This window comes from Lissotriton helveticus, chromosome 6 (assembly GCF_964261635.1).
Source record: "Lissotriton helveticus chromosome 6, aLisHel1.1, whole genome shotgun sequence".
Classification (NCBI taxonomy): domain Eukaryota; kingdom Metazoa; phylum Chordata; class Amphibia; order Caudata; family Salamandridae; genus Lissotriton; species Lissotriton helveticus.
Window position 1 is genome coordinate 547146408 of NC_136067.1, and position 19001 is coordinate 547165408.

At 46.3% G+C, this 19001-nt stretch overlaps 2 long non-coding RNA genes across 2 annotated transcripts; one reads left to right on the forward strand and one right to left on the reverse strand.

Moving 5' to 3' along the window:
* Window positions 1-385: 385 nt before the first annotated feature.
* LOC144761438 (uncharacterized) lies at window positions 386-1865 on the reverse strand. The gene is made up of 5 exons (XR_013595716.1): window positions 1812-1865; window positions 1528-1676; window positions 1267-1370; window positions 1073-1101; window positions 386-564 (listed from the first exon to the last, which is right to left on the reverse strand). It is a non-coding gene; the product is annotated as an uncharacterized LOC144761438 (long non-coding RNA).
* Window positions 1866-6932: 5067 nt separating this feature from the next.
* LOC144761439 (uncharacterized) lies at window positions 6933-8431 on the forward strand. Its single transcript, XR_013595717.1, has 5 exons — window positions 6933-6986; window positions 7122-7270; window positions 7428-7531; window positions 7697-7725; window positions 8234-8431. It is a non-coding gene; the product is annotated as an uncharacterized LOC144761439 (long non-coding RNA).
* Window positions 8432-19001: the final 10570 nt, after the last annotated feature.

Sequence of the window (19001 nt, forward strand, 5' to 3'; positions counted from 1 at the left end):
GCACTGTTTGCCTAAGAGGCTCAACATGATATTACAATCACGTTGTCTTTCTCCTGCCCCTGTTTCTTACATACAGCATCAGGCCGACGTTTCAAATCGGCACTCAGCACCCTAATTATAACTGCTCCATGCTCACTGTATAACAAACTCACACCCTGGAGCACAGCCACCACCATTATTTATATCACGCTTGACTTTATTTTTAATAAAGCATCACGCCAACTCGGCACTTGGCATCGATATGCAGCACTCCATGCTTTCCCTGTAATTACGGGCCCTGATGCACGACCATTGTTTCTATCATTTATGACTTAGAGGAGTGGACCTATATACACGCTAAGCCTTTGATCATATTACCTCAGTACAATACGAGAACTAATACCAAATGCACACCAAATTACAGTATAGAGAAAGATGTCTCAATGGGCATAAATGAGTACAAGTAACAGAGTTCAGAACAAAAAGGGGAAGCGATGTAGTGCGATTCCTCTTTATTTGCATGGACGGCCAGCCGACACGTGTTTCGTCGTCAAGCGGTAACAATGCTTGCACGACTCATCAGGGCTGGGGAAGATACAAAATACATGATGGAATATGATATCCACACTGCATAAACATAAGTGATTTAAAAAAGGGGATTCGCAACCGTGTCCAGTTTACTAGTGCGCGTGAGAGTGCAAGTGAAGATCATGGTAATATTGAATTTGTTCTTAATAGAACAGATTGCATGGTGGAAGCAAATGTGCCAAACAAGGTGAAGGTGAAAAAACGTACTATCGGACGCCGGCGGTGGATGGTACGTGAGAAAGTGCTAGTGCTGTGGAAACCGGTCGTCATGTCCGTTCGGTGATCAGGTACACTACGGCAAGATCGTTGGTAGTTGAAGGTGAGTGTCCCGTGATCGTAAAGTGGGTGGTAGTGCCTGATCATGAGGATTAGCAGTCCTCTATTGTTGGAACAAGAACACGCCAACACGGAACGTAGGTAAATTCAAACGATAAAAAGAAGGACGGGGGTGCATGGGCACAGAGTCTATTGTAAAAGTGAGGCGGATAGGTAAGGCGCTTCCTACCTGTAGCGTGAAGGAAGAGGACCACAGGTCTGTGGAGTGGAAAAAGGGGGGAAGAAACAAAAGAGCAAGACAAAGTATCAAGACCAGTTCAAACATAACATGGAGCACTGTACACTTCTCCTAGCACCCCAAAAAAAACACCGGGTGCTGTTACTGTCGAGAGAATGAGGTAGAAACAATTATTGAACACTCACCGCTAAGCCGGTGATACTTCCGACCCGGCCCCTGCTCGAGACCAGGTAGACGTGGGATAGTGGATGTGGCTCCAGATTCCAGGGATCATGTAATGTAGACGATGCTAATGGGAAGTATAACAAAACGCTGCATTTGTAAAAACCCAAAAACATTTGCTTACATGGGTTAAACCCTGCCCCAAAGGGTCAGGGCGGAGCGTCAGCGAGGTAATGGGACCCATTAAAGGGAATGTGTCCCAATGTAAGGTTAACGGATCTCACCTTTATGTGAAGGCAACAGTACTCCAAGTGACTCTAGTAAAAGGATGCCACCAATGAAAAAAGCATCCGCTTCAAGGTGCTGTCATTACTGGGTTGGAAGATCCAAGCAAGGTGTCAGGAGTATAGTGAGCACCCCAATTGTGCGGGATCTATAAGGGACGAGAAAAGGAAAACGAGAGCGTCGGTAAGCTCAGTGATGCAGACCGGAAAGTGCGGTCTGTGTTGGGAGATTCGGGGATCGGACTCACAAATGTCAATATGGTGACAGAGGAGTAGCAACTTACCGGTGGTTGTTCTGCGACTAGCGGGAAGGATGACTCCTCGCAGCGGTTCCGGGTGCGGACACGTGGTTCCGACCCGGAAGTGAATTTATCTATAACTAAGCCGGGGCCCGTATGTAAAAAACTGGAGCGTCAACTTGCCCGTTGGTGGGTGTGTTAAAGGAGAGCGTGATATCCGTAGTGGGAGGTGTGCAAGTAGGGCAGAGTGTAACGCTGCTATCAGAAAGTGACAGAGAAGAAAAACGTCTAAAATTGCGGAGCCCATATGTCGGAGAGGATAATGACAACCACCCCGTTGTGGGTGTGTCAAAGGAAGCATGAGAATTACAGCGAAAATCCCGTAGGGGGTGTTGAAAATGTGCGATCAATCTGTCACACGACTGCCAAGTAGGCAGATACAAGATATCAACGACGCGAAAACAATTTACTAGTAGGGTGTATGTACAAAATGTGACATTGATCTATGTCAGACAAAGTGAGATTATCATGAGTGCCGCTGGTAACAATAGCATGCAAAGGTGGTCATGCGTCCGATCCACAACGTGCAAATGTGATTGGTGACACGTTAATTTGAACGGTAAACAACATATTATGTCACATTGATTTTAACACATCAATAAAAACGGCAACGATGGGCATGGAAGCAATTGATAAGCATATCTCGTCCCAATTCCCCTGGAAGGTATTACCAAAAGACCAGTTTGGGCATAGAGACACGTAATTAGAATGATGTTTTAGCAAGTAGACAATATTACACATCTGATATGAAATAAGACAAAGTTACAATGGGTGATGCGGTATCATTCGTGGCATGAGATAAACATTCATATAATGTAATAAATGCATAGCGAAAAGAAATAATGTCATAACCAATGGTGCCCCATGGAAACCTCATTGTGAGATGCCGCCGCAAGGGTGGTATCAGAGAACACAACAATAAGGTCTGGTACACTGTTCACTGCAGTAAAGACAAAATTATGGCCAGTGTAGCTATATGTACAGGAAAAGAATACAGGGGTTCAATCCCCTAAAAAGAATTGCATCTCCTGGTCATAGTTGAGCCCCTGTGTCACGGTACGGAGGCGGAGAATCCATGTTGCCTCTAGGCGTCTCAGCTTGAGCTCTCTGTTACCGCCTCGTGCACCAATGGAGACAGTGTCAATCCCATAGAATGAGACTTGTTTGTCTAGAGATTGTTCCCCACACGCAGCCGCGTGTAGGGCAACTGGATATCTAGGATCTTGTTTGTGTAGCGCTCTTATGTGTTCCGCTATTCTTTCTTTTAGCGGACGGATGGTACTCCCTATGTAGATTTTTTTGCATTTACATTCAATTATGTATACCACATAGCGTGTGGTACAATTGATGTTGGTCCTGATGTTGTAGGTTTCTCCCTTGGTGTCGTGAAATTCAGTAGTTTTGTGCTTGGCCCACCGGCACATGGAGCAGAACCCACATTTGTAGAAGCCAGTGTTCCGTTTGGTCAGCCAATTGTCCTCTGTGCTGCTCCGAGGGATAGAGGGGCTTAATCTATTCCTCAAGGTTCTGCCTCTTCTGTAGGTAATCTGGGGATGTTCTCCTATGTACTTTGAGATGTTCTTGTCTTTTTTAAGAATGTTCCAGTGTTTGCTGAAGGTCCTGCGTAGTGCCTGGTGGTGGTTGCTGAAATCAGTGATCATGCGGATAGTCCCAAGATCATCTGTTTCTTTTTTGGGCTTGTCCTTCAGAGTGTCTTTTCTTTGGATTCTCTTGATCCTAGATGTCGCTTTTTTGATCAGGTCATCTGGGTAACCTCTTCTCTTAAAACGTTCCTGCATACTTTTCAATGTTTTTTCGAAATCTTGGTCGTTACTGCAGTTTCTTCGAGCTCTTAGGAATTCTCCATAAGGTATACTGTTGATCTGGTGGGATGGGTGAGCGCTGTTGGCGTGCAAAATTGCATTGCAAGCGGTGTCCTTCCTGAAGAGTTTACTGTACAGTTTGTTGTCTAGGATATATATCTCTAGGTCCAGAAATTCAATCCTGTCTGTGCTCGCCACCATGGTGAACCTCATGTCCCACGTGTTGTGGTTGAGATGCCTGTAAAAATCCATCAGGTGTTCATGTGTGCCGGACCAAATCAGGAAACAATCATCTATGTAACGCCCCCAGTATACTATTGAGTCAATGAAGGTCGCTCCTTTGGTGCCCCAAATTAGGTCCTTTTCAAGTGCGCCCATGAATAGATTGGCAAATGAAGGGGAAAATTTCGAGCCCATGGCGACTCCTTTGGTTTGTCTATACCACACGTTGTTGAACATGAACGAGTTGTTGTTCAAGATAAGGTCCATCATACAGATGAGCATGTTGGTGTGTTGCCACATGGTGGCTGGACGTTTCTGTAGAATTTTGGTGACGACTTCAAGTCCAAGATCTGGTTTGATGCTGGTGTACAGGGCTACCACATCCATAGTGACCAGAAAGTTGCCGGGTTGCCATTGAAGATCAGAAAGAATACTCAGTATGTGTTTGGTGTCTTGGATATAGGATGGTAGATTGCGCACCAGGGGCCCCAGGAACAGGTCGACGTATTCAGCAATCCTTTCCGTGGGACCACCAATCCCGGAAATGATAGGACGACCAGGCGGAAAAGGGAGATTTTTGTGTACCTTTGGAAGGGTATATAACCATGGATAACAGGGTTTAGTCACTTTCATGTAGAGATATTCGTCCTCATTGATCAGACCACTGTCTTTCCAGGTGATGAGAGATTTGTTGATCTTGGTCGTGAGTAGTGCTGTGGGGTTGTGGTCCAGAAGTAGGTAGCATGTGTTATCTTGTAATTGGCTGAGGATTTCTTCATCATAGTCCTTTCTGTTCATGATAACAACGTTCCCTCCCTTGTCCGCTTCTCTTATAATGATCTCATGATCATTGATGAGGCTGTTCATGGCTGCTCGTTCTCCTGTGGTTAGGTTATCCTTATATCTGAAGGTGCGTTTAGTGTCTTTCAGTTCTAGTTTATCAATGTCCTCCAAGACTCTTTTGTAAAAGTTGTCTATGGAGTTGCCCACCGGTAGTGTGGGGATCCATTTAGATTTAGATTTGAGCCCACTGACAATACTAAAATCTGATTCGATATTAAGTTCCTCTAGTAGGGTGTCCATGTCTTGGGGAGTTCGTTCTACATCCGTGATGGAGAGAAGGAGATGTGTGGCTTGAATATCATTGATAGTCAAAACATCAGGTTCAAACTCAGTAGGTATGTTTGTAGATTTTTTATTAGACATGATTTTGTTGGAAAAATGCTTTTTCAATTTTAACTTACGAGTAAACTTAAACAAGTCAATTTTAAGTCTACATACATCAGTGTTTGAGAAAGGATTGAAGTTAAGGCCTTTGCTCAGAAGGGAGATCATGTTAGGGGTGAGGGTTTTGGATGATAGATTGATGACCTGTACTTCCCCCTCCTGTGTGTCGGTTACTGTTGTTGGTTCCCGGATCTCAGTTTCTTCCGGTAGTCTTCTACCCCTCCCCTTCCTGCCCCTGCGGGTTTTGGTTCTATTGAGCGGATGCCTCTTCTTATCCGCTGAATCTCGCATAAAAAAGGAGATGTTTCACTGTCAGTACGAGTGGACTCATCTTCACTGATGCTTATAGTGCTCAGTGAAGTACTGCTGGATGAAATAGAGCTGGCATCAGTAAGATTCGCTCCATCTCTACCTTTGGACGTTGGTTTATTAATCATATAGTCGTATTTCCTATCATATGTGAAAATTCTGCCGTTAGTGTAATCAGCCTCATCCCTTTTCAGCTGTCTGGCTTTACGGCTTTTTATTTCATTCTGATGCTTGAGAAGAATCTCGTCTAAAGTTGTGTAATTTTTTACAGTGGATGCAGGACAATTAAGGTCTTTGATCTCCTGTTCCAAAATGGCAATCTCGGCTTGAAATTTTGCGACCTTACGGTCAGAGCTCTCAATGAGAATGTCCATGAGGATATTGGAGTTGTTAGTCAAGGCGTCTTCCCATTTGCTTAAAAGGTCAGGGTCTAAGTTATCATAGGTGGGGAAGATCTGTGCTCTCAAACCTCTCGGTATGCGCTTAAGTCTAACATACTGTTTCAAGGTGATGCCATCCCACCACTTTGAATTCTCTAGTTTTTTCAGTTTTTCTAGTCTCACAAATTTGTCCCTCAGACCTTCTTCCTTGGTGCTGCTGGGGGCATTGATGGCAGTGGCTCTATGTGTGGACATTCCTTTGGCAAGATTATCAAAAAGCTCTTCGGCAGCTTTATCTCGATTCATGGTAAGGAATAGAAAGTGCTATCCTATGTAGATAATAAGATAACGTCGCTATGCATTTATTACATTATATGAATGTTTATCTCATGCCACGAATGATACCGCATCACCCATTGTAACTTTGTCTTATTTCATATCAGATGTGTAATATTGTCTACTTGCTAAAACATCGTTCTAATTACGTGTCTCTATGCCCAAACTGGTCTTTTGGTAATACCTTCCAGGGGAATTGGGACGAGATATGCTTATCAATTGCTTCCATGCCCATCGTTGCCGTTTTTATTGATGTGTTAAAATCAATGTGACATAATATGTTGTTTACCGTTCAAATTAACGTGTCACCAATCACCTTTGCACGTTGTGGATCGGACGCATGACCACCTTTGCATGCTATTGTTACCAGCGGCACTCATGATAATCTCACTTTGTCTGACATAGATCAATGTCACATTTTGTACATACACCCTACTAGTAAATTGTTTTCGCGTCGTTGATATCTTGTATCTGCCTACTTGGCAGTCGTGTGACAGATTGATCGCACATTTTCAACACCCCCTACGGGATTTTCGCTGTAATTCTCATGCTTCCTTTGACACACCCACAACGGGGTGGTTGTCATTATCCTCTCCGACATATGGGCTCCGCAATTTTAGACGTTTTTCTTCTCTGTCACTTTCTGACAGCCGCGTTACGCTCTGCCCTACTTGCACACCTCCCACTACGGATATCACGCTCTCCTTTAACACACCCACCAACGGGCAAGTTGACGCTCCAGTTTTTTACATACGGGCCCCGGCTTAGTTATAGATAAATTCACTTCCGGGTCGGAACCACGTGTCCGCACCCGGAACCGCTGCGAGGAGTCATCCTTCCCGCTAGTCGCAGAACAACCACCGGTAAGTTGCTACTCCTCTGTCACCATATTGACATTTGTGAGTCCGATCCCCGAATCTCCCAACACAGACCGCACTTTCCGGTCTGCATCACTGAGCTTACCGACGCTCTCGTTTTCCTTTTCTCGTCCCTTATAGATCCCGCACAATTGGGGTGCTCACTATACTCCTGACACCTTGCTTGGATCTTCCAACCCAGTAATGACAGCACCTTGAAGCGGATGCTTTTTTCATTGGTGGCATCCTTTTACTAGAGTCACTTGGAGTACTGTTGCCTTCACATAAAGGTGAGATCCGTTAACCTTACATTGGGACACATTCCCTTTAATGGGTCCCATTACCTCGCTGACGCTCCGCCCTGACCCTTTGGGGCAGGGTTTAACCCATGTAAGCAAATGTTTTTGGGTTTTTACAAATGCAGCGTTTTGTTATACTTCCCATTAGCATCGTCTACATTACATGATCCCTGGAATCTGGAGCCACATCCACTATCCCACGTCTACCTGGTCTCGAGCAGGGGCCGGGTCGGAAGTATCACCGGCTTAGCGGTGAGTGTTCAATAATTGTTTCTACCTCATTCTCTCGACAGTAACAGCACCCGGTGTTTTTTCTGGGGTGCTAGGAGAAGTGTACAGTGCTCCATGTTATGTTTGAACTGGTCTTGATACTTTGTCTTGCTCTTTTGTTTCTTCCCCCCTTTTTCCACTCCACAGACCTGTGGTCCTCTTCCTTCACGCTACAGGTAGGAAGCGCCTTACCTATCCGCCTCACTTTTACAATAGACTCTGTGCCCATGCACCCCCGTCCTTCTTTTTATCGTTTGAATTTACCTACGTTCCGTGTTGGCGTGTTCTTGTTCCAACAATAGAGGACTGCTAATCCTCATGATCAGGCACTACCACCCACTTTACGATCACGGGACACTCACCTTCAACTACCAACGATCTTCCCGTAGTGTACCTGATCACCGAACGGACATGACGACCGGTTTCCACAGCACTAGCACTTTCTCACGTACCATCCACCGCCGGCGTCCGATAGTACGTTTTTTCACCTTCACCTTGTTTGGCACATTTGCTTCCACCATGCAATCTGTTCTATTAAGAACAAATTCAATATTACCATGATCTTCACTTGCACTCTCACGCGCACTAGTAAACTGGACACGGTTGCGAATCCCCTTTTTTAAATCACTTATGTTTATGCAGTGTGGATATCATATTCCATCATGTATTTTGTATCTTCCCCAGCCCTGATGAGTCGTGCAAGCATTGTTACCGCTTGACGACGAAACACGTGTCGGCTGGCCGTCCATGCAAATAAAGAGGAATCGCACTACATCGCTTCCCCTTTTTGTTCTGAACTCTGTTACTTGTACTCATTTATGCCCATTGAGACATCTTTCTCTATACTGTAATTTGGTGTGCATTTGGTATTAGTTCTCACATTGTTTGGCGTGTGCGTTGCACACCCCTGGAGGGGTTTAGGGCCTTTTCCCCTCGCCTACTTGCACCCAGACCCATCCATTCCCAACACCAACGTGTGCAGTGCGCCCAGTTTCTCCCTGTACCTCTAAAAAACCCCAGTTCTCAATTGATTCGACCTCAGTACAATACATCCTTTGTTTTGTATTGACTGGCACAGAGACGTGTCCAAACCTGGTATTTGAACGTATATAATCTTCTTTCCCTCATAACTGTGCCACACTAGTCTTTTTAATACTCAGCGCTGATTTATTCTTTTAAGACAGCCCCTCCTTGGAACTCTGAGTTTACCCCACATTTTTTGCCCTGTCAACCATTAGAATGTAGACAGGCTTGCCCTTGACCCTTACCCCGTGTCTCTCCCTACAGATCCTGTCCATTGACTGAAAGCAACTTACACCAGAAGATTCCTTACCCCGGTTTACAGCTTTGACCTTTTCCACTTCATTGCAATGCTGAAACTCTTTGTCTCTATTTCCCCCACAGGAGTTTAGGAGCCATTGAATGCCCAACCAGGATCGAACATTGATTGTCTTTCCTACCTTCAGTAAGTTTTATTTTAACCACATATTTATCATTCTTTCACCACGTCCATACCAAATACTTAATCATTCCCATTACTTGTAGGTGCTCTCCACACAACCTTGTCTTGAAGAAGACCCCACAGTGAGGAACAAATCCCCCTGTACCCAACGGGGGTCGAAACGTAGACCATCAACTGCATACCTACAAACTCATAGAAACTATATAAGTCAATAAATATATGCCTATGAGTTATGTATATATGGGAACTATAGACCTGTATAAGGCTGGAAAGGTTTCTATTGTATATAAACATGATTGTACCTATGTCACCATACCTTTACCCTGTCCCTTACTCACCAATTCACCCCCATTACCAAAATACCACCTTCTTTTTTCTATCACACTGCGAGCACTGTAAATACTACATGCACTATGAATGTATTTAAGCCGATGCTTGCAGTATCATTAATGCTTTGAGTATTAATTGCATTTAATGAATGTATCACTCATGGAAATTAAATTTCCTTCTTTCTGTTGAAGACAATCAGAATTATATGTGGTGAATAGTTTGTTTCTATATGTTAAAAATGTCTTTAAAATTAAAAAAATCTACCACTCCTTGAACGTACCGTACTACTGACCCAGGCCGGGTAGTTTGATGGGCCTTACCTTGTTAAAACTTAACACATCCTATGAAAGATCATCAGAAACGAACCAACAGCACGCATACATTTTGCAAAGGTAGTGATTGCATTTGTGTAGTTATGTTTAGGACAGAGTTTGCATCTATTGAAAATGCATTTTAGTTTTCGTTATAACTTTGGCACCATTTGAGGAATATGCATAAAAAAAGGAAATTTGAGATGGGTTTGGCACGAAAAGTGTTCTGCTGATATGCTAAGCAGGGGCCACAAACGAGGGTTAAAAACTTTTACCCATTGTCATAGATCCAAAGATCTCTGATTGGCTTGCTGCAACATTAGCAGCGGTCATTACCGTCCATGTACCCTGAAAAACAGAAATGGAGAAGCCTAAATATTCTTGAAAGGTCCCCAGTCGCACAACCTGGTTTTTGCTGACTTTGCTCTTGTTTGTTTATAGACCGCAAGTTTGGGTTTGTGGCCCACAATGTTCACTAACCCAGGCCAGGGGTCTGCAAACACATGACAAGTATTGGGCTTTCCATTAGGCTTTTAGGCCTGTTACAGAGTTTGCAAAACCTACAGGAGTCTCCAGCAAGGGTGTACACCTTTGCAAATAGTCACAAACCCCAGATTTTGAAAATAAAAGCAGGCCATGCGCATCCAAGGTTGGGTGCCCTTTGGTGGTCAGGAGCAGTGACTTGCTGCGAATCAGGTCCTGCAGCTAACCCCCTTTGCACAGTCTTCGGCTGCAAGTAGTGGTGTTACAGAGCACATGGACCATTGGCTGATGGGCCTGGCCAAATCTCAGATTCTGCTGCCAAACCCACTATCCATGACCAAGGATATTTCACAGCAAGCTAGGATACACATTCTTAGAATTTTAATGTAGTAAGCCATCAAAAAACAAATTCAATAAATGCATATCTGAAAAAGCATAGAGGTTTTGCAATCAATAACCCACACAACAGCCACACAATCCAAGATTTGCACATCAATGATGAAGTTTTGGAGAGTCATGGCAGCATCTGTGACCCCAAGATGGCCTGCAAGACTTAGGTGGAATCAGTCATCACATGAATTCCTCAGAAAGGCTGTAAGGCCAGGATCGAGTCTGTCGCATTCTAGGTCTGTCTGTGAGTCTCCTATGTCAGAAGTCTCTGTCTTTGAGGAATGCAGGTAAAGACTCAGAGAAGAAAAACAGTACAAAATTCTGGTTATTCACATAATGACTAAGTGTCTTTGGGAAACGACTAGGACTAGAGAAAGGTTAGCCAAATAGCAGGTCTGGAACATAGTTAATGACATAGTAGGTCAGTGCACCTGGAGAGGCAGTGATAGGTCTTTGACCCTATGTCTAACACTACATTCAGGAATTCAGTGAGAGTTAAACCATTACCACCTAAAAGTCTGTGCCAGAAACTTAGAACCTGTCTGCTATACAGTAAGTAGTGTGCAAAAACAAATTACGTGGAAAGGTATACTGCTCCTGTCACAACCACTCAGAAAGAGCCTGACCTCACCCTCACTCATCAATCAAGATTCATAAATTGTAAAATCAACGTTCTCTTACATTGGTGCTTTAAAGGCCTACGAAGAAAGAGATTGCAGAACCTACACTTCTCTCAAACATCACGAAATTAGGACGAAAATAGACTTTCCCACCACCAATCAATTCACAAACTCAAGAACTCACCTTCCTTTTCAACCCAAGAAGCCTTAGCGGAGGTAAGTCTTGTGACCCATCATATGACTCAGGGTATCAGTCATTTAGGAAGGACCCAAACGTTCCTGCCATCAGCTATCCATCTGCTGAACTCCAAGGCTGTACCAAATTTAGCAGCCTAAACTAAGGACGAAGATAAGATGACACCTGTTGGTCACATTCGACCTGGAATGAGGAAAGGGCAAGAACCTCTGCCTTGTGAACACAACATTTCTTACCACCATAAGTCAGTATCACACTCATTCAGCAGCTAATACAACCTATAATACTGAATAGTTGCTAGCAACAACCCCAAAGCATATCATACAGACTCTAAAGCATATGTACCACAAATCCAAGATTTAGGAAAGCGGCTTCATTATTTAGAAATCTTGCTCTTTCAATGTGAACAGTGAACCCAAAACTCTATTGTGCCACTTTCCCTACTGATCATGACAATGATATTCTACCCGATACACAGGCCCTCAAAAAATACCATCATTTACAATTTTGAAATCTCTGAGCTAATTACACTCTCATCCATCTACTAATCTAACCACATCTTCCCCATGTACCCTCAACCATGCCATTCCTGACCTCAGCAAGCCCAATAGGATTTCACAATTTGATCTGCTGTATTCCATAAATGTCAAGCAGCATATCACCAATCCAACCTACTTGTGATGAAAGACCCTTGACCTTGTCTTTACTACCTTTAGAATCAGTGGTGAGGGACTGGTCTGACCATGCTGAGATTCCTTCGAAATTACTATTAGGTGTCACACTGCACAGTTGTACTATATGAGGAGAAATTAAGCTGTGGACAAAGCACCTTGTGTTGGTGTCAAAAACGTACCATCTGTTGATACTAAACACCATGCTAAGCCTCAGTAGAGTCAACTGTCAAACCCTGCACTCTATATATCTCTATATATATGTGAAATAAAAGTGTAGACTTCACTCCCAAACTCATCCCAAACACAATGCCTAGTTTCCAGTGAGGAAAACTTTCCTTCAGCCAAAGGCCACTAGAAAGATACAAAAAGTCTGTCACTAAGGGCCAGATGTAGGTCGCCAAATACCGGTCGGTAACGGACGAAATTCGGTAATTTCGGCTGTTTCCGACCGGTTTTTGGAAATTGAGATGTAGGTGCAAAAAAAGTTCTGAATCTGTAAATAGGAGTCAGTATAATTCCGAATCGTAATTCTCTGAATACTTATTTATCGAGTTCTTATTTACCGAATCGGAAAATTAGAAATGGTAAAAAAGGGCCATCGAGATGTAGGAAAGGGAAAAAATACTGAATCCGATGAAATTCGGTATTTAAGAGTCGGTATTTACCATGGATTGAAAGCAGGTGGTAACTAGGTGCAGCCTATAAAAAGGGCCCGAAAATGCAACAGTACTACAAGAATGGTGGCATTTTATGTCATTGCGAGGCGGCTACTGCTACAGGCAGCAGGAGAGAGGGTCTGGATGAGGGAGGAGCAGGTCTACAGGCAGAGGATCACCCTATTGCAACTGACTGAGCCAGAGATACTGCAGAGGTACAGGCTGCACCCCAGAACCATCCTGGACTTGATTAGGGACCTCCACTCATACCTGGATCACCCAACACCCTGGGCCCACGCCATCCCCCCATGTGCAGGTGCTCTGTAGCCAACACCTGCTTGCCTCTGGAAGCTACCAGAGTGTGATTGCTGCAGTTGGTGGTGTGTCCCAGAGCTGCCTATCTCGATTTTTCCGGAAGTTCCTGGAGGCCATGATGCAGAGAATGGGATATTACATCCGGTTCCCTGACACACCTGTGGAACTTGCAAAAACAAAAACTGATTTCTATCAACTGGCACACTTCCCTCACGTGATAGGCTGCATAGATGGCACCCACATTCCACTCTGTCCACCTGCAGCCACTGAACACATCTACAGAAACCGTAAGTCTACGCACTTCGTCAATGTGTAGGTGATATACTATGCTGCCAACATCATCACAGACATAGTGGCCAAATTTCCAGGTAGTACCCATGACTCCTACATCTTCCAGAATAGTGGGATATACACACGGCTTGTTGCTGGAGAATTTGGCGATGGATATCTGCTAAGTAAACAACAGTGACACACCCTGATAGTCATGGCAGATGTATGTGTGATGCATATGTGACTAATGGTGCTATATTTTCCCCCATAGGCGACAGTGCATATGCCCTGCGTTCCTTTGTGCTCACACCCTACCCCAATCCAACTACCAGGAGTGAGAGGCGTTATAATGTGGCTCACAAGTCAACTCGCAACGTAGTGGAGCGCACATTTGGGCTACTCAAAAGCAGGTACCGCTGCCTTAACAAGAGTGGAGGTGCACGGCAGTACACCCCCATCTTGTGCTGCAAGATAATAGTGACTTGTGCCATGTTGCACAATCTTGCCACCAAAGAAGGCACAGGGGTGGAGATGACACTTCACGAGGACATTGATGATGACCAAGAACAGGCAGAGCCCCAAGCAACAGGAGCAGCAGCAACAGATGGTAGATTGAGACGGGCAGAGATCACACGTCGATATTTCTAGGTAATGTATGACACACAGACAGGTATAGTGTCTGAAGAGTGTAGTTTAATATTCACTACATCATGTAAAGAAATAAAATCCATTGTCCATCAATGTCCGTGTCCATGACAGCATGTGCTCAGTTGCCGTCACTGTGAGCAGTCCTGTGGAGTTCAGGCAATGTTCAATGCTTACGGCCACACACTACATTACGGGATTTACGTGGCTGGGTTTCCATATCTTGGCTGGGGCCTGACTCAGCATTGCTGCGCCTGAAGCTCCTGCGCACCTCTGGTACAGGTGTGCTGGAGCCACTCCTGCTGGTGGACCCTTCTGTCTCCTCCACACCCGTGTCACCTGCAGTGCCTGTTTGAGTGGTGAGCATATGCTCCATTGCAGAGGTCACTCTTCCCATGCCCCGTGTCAAGTCTGTGCAGCAGTGCACTATTGCATCCTGCACGGTTATTGAGCGGCGACACAGTAGTGATGTTGATGTTGCAAATCTGTTAAGTGCCTTGGACTGCTGCCGCATACACTGCCGCTCCCTGCGACGCTCTAGATGGTCCCTGTCCAACTTATCAGACATTACACCCATGTATGTAGAGATGTCTGACATCCCCTTGACAATTGACTCCAAGCTACCAGGAATGTTGCCTATTCCCTTTTCTATGTGTGACAGTTTCTAGTTTATGCTGCGCACCTGCCTGTGCACGGCCAACATTCCCTTAGCCTGCAGGTGCTTTACTTTCACCATTGAGGCCTCCAGGCCACAGAAGACGCTCTCTCCTTCCTGCCCCTCGCCACCCTCACGTGCCCTCCTGCCAAGGAAACTGGTACGCGCAGCGCCTGCTGTAATCTGCGGCCTGGCCTTGTCAGCCACAGGTGCAACGGATTGATAATCGCCCTCCTCATCCTCCTCCTCATCTGAAGTATCCAGGATCCTCAGAGGGGGCACATCAGGCCTACTTGCCCTTCCCTGCTTGGATGACCTGGACGTTGGTGTTGGTGTAAGCGGTGTGGGTTCAAACTCAGGGGTTCCAACCAATAGGGGGGATTGCGGCACAGGTGTTGTGGCTCGCTCAGGTGTTGAGGCTTCCAGGGATGTCTTGTTGCCTCCTTCTACAGCGGTATGACCTTTGCTTTGTTTCTCTTTTTCTTTTCTGTTAGTTGCTGGTGCACTCTTCTCCCTTGCTGGTGCTGTACTGCGTGAGGACTCTCCTGTGAAAACATATGGACATAGGATCAATGGTGTTGTTCACTTGTGTGTACTTTTGAAATACATTTTTTACACACATTTGCCTAGTGTACATTGTGTGCTTGGAGATGTGTGTGGCGTGCCTTGCTGAATAGTATGATGTATGCATTGCATGTATGTGACTATGACTACGTCTCCTATGATGTATTGCTGGCCCCCAGTAACAGCTGTTCAGGAGTGTAATGATAATGCACAGTGGGGAACGGGTTCAGGGTAATGGGTTTGGATTAGGGTCAAAGCATCTTACCTTGTTTCTTTGTTGATCTTGCTGAACTGTCCAAGTCTACTATCCCATGGATGCATTCTGGCTCCAGGGTTGATTCCACTAACTCCTCCAGCTCAGTCAGTTTTGGTGCTTTGTTTCTACCACCTCCTGTCACACCAGCCTCCTTTGTTTGGGCAGCAATCTTCTTCTTGGTCATGATGCGCAGGTCGTACCATCGTTTCTTTATGTCGTCAATCTCCCTGTGCGTCACCCCAATGGCATTGACCTTTGACTGTATGCCAAGCCATATGTTTCTCTTAACAGACTCTGCAACATGCAGAGACTGTTTGCCAAGTATTTGGGTGTAGTGACTCACAATTTCTCCCACTAGCCCCTGCAGTTCTGCTGGGCTGAACTTAATTTTTCTTTTGCGCACACCACCATCCTTTTGCCCTTCCTGAGACTCCATTCTGTTTAACTGCTTTGCTCTGGATAGTCAGCTCCTCTCACCTCTGCTCTTCTGTTTGTTCAGCTGCTCTGTACCTGCATGGGTGTGGCCACTCCCAGGTACTGGGGAGGGGTGCTTCATTCTGATTGGTTGGTTACTCTGGGCCTTGGTTGTGGGGTATTCAGGGTGTCCTTGATTGGTTAGCAGGCTCACATGTCAATTTCAAAACTGCCGATTCAGTATTAACCGATTCGGTATTTACCGATTCGGTATTTACCGATTCGGAAGATGCAGAATTGGTAAATCCCATTCATTCCTATGGGCCTGAAGGCCCATGTGAATGAATGTGAATTACCGATTCGGTATTTCCCGAATCGGTAATTACCGATTCGGTAAATAACGATTGGATATTCCGAATGATACCGAATCGGTAACATTCATCGGAATTTTATCTACATCCCGTTTTCCGATTCTAAAATACTGATTCGGTATGAGTCGGTATTTAAGAATCGGAAAAAAAGATTTGCCTACATCTGGCCCTGAGTGTTACTGTTCAGATACCCTTCTGCCTCTTCAGGCTCAATGAAATCCCCCACCTTCTGCCATCACACTGAACTGAAGAAACTCCACTGGCTATCTTTACAAGCTCTCATCATAAAAAACTGCTTCTTCACCTACAAAGGGGTCGATTCCGATTCGGGAAAAAGCGCTCCGAATTGCGGTTCGGAGCGTTTTTCCCCGTACGAGTCGTACCCGTAGGCGTCCCCGTACGAATCAGCAAGTACGATCACAATCTAAAGCATCATTCCGTACGGCTCGTAAAAAACGCCGTACGAAGCAAAAGTCCATACGAATTGCAGTCGGCTGATGCTCGACGCAACGTCCGAACGTAAAAAGAGCGCGTCTCCCGAACCAGGAAGTACGATCCGTGTAGAACACACTCCGTAGGGCTCTTTTTCTACGAGAGCTCAAAACTACCGTAAAACCACACTCCGGCACGAACCGCACCCCGGTATGCGACAAGCAGGACATGAACGCCATCGTCCGTCTCATCCCTATCCTGTACGGCCACTACCTCGTACTTAGAAACCGACGACGGCGCAGAAGGTGAATACAACGAAGTCCAACATACCTGTACGTGTTGCCACACGCGCACATCTCCATTGCATGACTGTAATCTCTGGGTACGTTGGTCCACACACTCCCGCACTTCACCAGTGTAATACGGAGACGTGCCGCACCTACATCATTGAAGTACGTCACCGCACTTCACCAGTGTAATACGTGCAGCATGTCCGCCATCCAGCTGGGGTACGGTACGTCAACGACCTCGGGGTACGGTACGTCACCGCACAACACCAGTGCAATACGGAGACGTGCCACACCTATGTCATCAAAGTACATCACCGCACTTTACCAGTGTAATACGTGCAGCATGTCCGCCATCCAGCTGGGGTACGGTACGTCAACGACCTCGGGGTACGGTACGTCACCGCACAACACCAGTGCAATACAGAGACGTGCCGCACCTACGTCATCGAAGTACGTCATCTCACTTCACCAGTGTAATACGTACTGCATGTATGCCATCCATCTGGGGTACAGTACGCCAACGACCTCGGGGTACGGTACGTCACCGCACAACACCAGTGCAATATGGAGACGTGTAAATGTAAATGTAAATTGATACTTGTATAGCGCACTACTCACCCGCAAGGGTCTCAAGGCGCTTGTATGAATACCGCTGTGGAGCCCATCCTGGCTTTCCCTGTGAGGTGTCCACTCCTGGGCACCCCCAAGGTGGAGGCCAGGCATCCTTAGCGTTGTGGGGGCCGTTGTGGAGATTAAGCAAGCTATTGCCCAGAGTTGCAGAGTGGGACTCCCTGATTGGAATAGGCACCGAGGCGAGAATTATCAGGTCCGTGGAATTTTGAGCCCAAGACCCGCCGAGGCAGGGAATTGAACCCTGGTCCCGGGCCAGACCTCTGCATCAGGGTCTGCCGCTCTAACCATTGAGCCACACTTCTCCCCTCAGACGTGCCGCACCTACGTCATCGAAGTACGTCACCGCACTTCACCAGTGTAATACGTGCAGCATGTACGCCATCCAGCTGGGGTACGGTACGTCAACGACCTCGGGGTATGGTACGGCACGGCACAACACCAGTGCAATAGACGTGTGGGACATAAGTCTGCTATGTCATTGTAAGTGTAAGTATCAGAGTGTGTGTGTGGACAACACCCCCACCAGTGTCCACCAGTGCCCAGCATCAGAGTGTATGTGTGGCTGAGACCCCCACCACTGCCCACCACTGCCCACCAGTGCCCAGCATCAGAGTGTGTGTGTGGCTGAGACCCCCACCAGTGCCCACCAGTGCCCAGCATCAGAGTGTGTGTGTGGACAACACCCCCACCAGTGCCCACCAGTGGCCACCAGTGCCCAGCATCAGAGTGTGTGTGTGGACAACACCCCACCAGTGCCCACCAGTGCCCAGCATCAGAGTGTGTGTGTGTGGACAACACCCCCACAAGTGCCCACCAGTGCCCTGCATCAGAGTGTGTGTGTGGCTGAGACCCCCACCACTGCCCACCACTGCCCACCAGTGCCCAGCATCAGAGTGTGTGTGTGGCTGAGACCCCCACCACTGCCCACCAGTGCCCAGCATCAGAGTGTGTGTGTGGCTGAGACCCCCACCACTGCCCACCACTGCCCACCAGTGCCCAGCATCAGAGTGTGTGTGTGGCTGAGACCCCCCAACAGTGCCCACCAGTGCCCAGCATCAGAGTGTGTTTGGGCAACACCCCCACCAGTGCCCACCAGTGCCCAGCATCAGAGTGTGTGTGTGGCTGAGACCCCCACCACTGCCCACCACTGCCCACCACTGCCCAGCATCAGAGTGTGTGTGTGGCTGAGACCCCCACCAGTGCCCACCAGTGCCCAGCATCAAAGTGTGTGTGTATAACACCCCCCCACTGCCCAACAGTGGCCAGCCATTACAACAAAAACCTACCATTCTTAACCACATTACCACCAGGAGATTGACACATGTCAACATACCTATATTTTAACATCACACCACCTCCCAGGCACACAGCAGTCACAGACATTTTCACACAAACTAAAGTTCAGAAAAGGAAAATAATAGCTTTATTCAGCTGGTTCAAAATAGAAAAGCAAATAAGAGTCCTCGCTCATTAAAGGCCAATGGC